The sequence below is a fragment of the Mandrillus leucophaeus genome, unplaced genomic scaffold (genome assembly GCF_000951045.1).
Source record: "Mandrillus leucophaeus isolate KB7577 unplaced genomic scaffold, Mleu.le_1.0 Scaffold572, whole genome shotgun sequence".
Classification (NCBI taxonomy): domain Eukaryota; kingdom Metazoa; phylum Chordata; class Mammalia; order Primates; family Cercopithecidae; genus Mandrillus; species Mandrillus leucophaeus.
The window spans coordinates 1,182,472-1,182,778 of NW_012106164.1; the positions used below are offsets into that span (position 1 = coordinate 1,182,472).

A 307-nucleotide genomic window follows, 5' to 3' on the forward strand; every position below is an offset into this window, starting at 1 on the left:
TAGGGTGAACCTCCTACCCTCCACGGTAGCCCCAGGCGGCACTTGGCAGCCAGTCAGCATGGGGGTGTATCCATAAGACAGGTTCCTATGTGCAGGGCGGGACTGGAGCGCGTCCCGGTGCTGTTCAGAGGACTCAGTGAGGAAAGGCACAGGAACCCTCAGCAGGCTGCTGCCCACGTAGCAGGGGCTCAGCAGATGGCATTAAAATTGCCGTAGCCGGTAACAATAGCAGCAGTGAGACTGTGTCACATGGACATGGCCAGAGACGGGGGTCGGGGAGGGGAGCAGAGTTTAGAGGTGAGGTCCT

At 59.6% G+C, this 307-nt stretch overlaps 1 protein-coding gene across 1 annotated transcript in view; it reads right to left on the reverse strand.

Moving 5' to 3' along the window:
• COL27A1 (collagen, type XXVII, alpha 1) overlaps positions 1-307 on the reverse strand; it is a 173,099-nt gene that overhangs the window by 25,834 nt on the left and 146,958 nt on the right. The gene's annotated exons all lie outside the window — the stretch shown is intronic.